This window comes from Suncus etruscus, chromosome 2, assembly GCF_024139225.1.
Source record: "Suncus etruscus isolate mSunEtr1 chromosome 2, mSunEtr1.pri.cur, whole genome shotgun sequence".
In the NCBI taxonomy this organism is placed as follows: domain Eukaryota; kingdom Metazoa; phylum Chordata; class Mammalia; order Eulipotyphla; family Soricidae; genus Suncus; species Suncus etruscus.
The window spans coordinates 32,829,894-32,830,594 of NC_064849.1; the positions used below are offsets into that span (position 1 = coordinate 32,829,894).

General features: G+C 39.9%; 1 non-coding gene across 1 annotated transcript; it reads right to left on the reverse strand.

The window, feature by feature from the left end:
• Nucleotides 1-275: 275 nt before the first annotated feature.
• Nucleotides 276-382, reverse strand: LOC126003242 (U6 spliceosomal RNA). The gene has a single exon (XR_007493774.1). It is a non-coding gene; the product is annotated as a U6 spliceosomal RNA (small nuclear RNA).
• Nucleotides 383-701: the final 319 nt, after the last annotated feature.

Sequence of the window (701 nt, forward strand, 5' to 3'; positions counted from 1 at the left end):
AACCCCTGAGCAACGCTGGGTGTGGCCCAAAAACCAAAAAAAAAAAAAGTTGCTTTATTTAAGCACCATGGTTACAAAATTATTTATTGTTGGGTTTCAGTCATATAATGTACACCATCCATCCTTCACCAGTGCACCTTCCCACAATGGATGTCTCTAGTTTCCCTGTCACCCAACTTTTAAACCTTTCCATCCAATAGTTTCAGAAGTCCTGTTGATCTTTTGCAATTCTTGTCTCTTAAAAACAGAGGATTTTAATTTTTGTTTTTTTTTTTTTAAATATGGAACGCTTCAGAAATTTGCATGTCATCCTTGCACAGGGGCCATGCTAATCTTCTCTTTATTGTTCCAATTTTAGTATATATGCTGCTGAAGTGAGCACTGCAAACAGATTTTTAAAGAATAAATTTCTCAGATTGAATCATATGTTGATTCATGATTGAGTTTCAGTTATAGAATGTTTCAATTCTGAGGCCAGAGCAATACCATAGCAGTAGGGTGTTTGCCTTGCATGCAGCAGACCCAGGTTTGACCTGGCATCCCGTATAGTCCCCCAAACCTACCAGAAGCAGCGTTTTGAGCTTACTCCTAATTCAGTGCTCAGGGATCACTCCTGACAATACTCCTGGGACCATATGTAGTGCTGGAGGTCGAACCTGGGTCACAGCATGTAGGGCAAACACCTTATCCACTATACTATC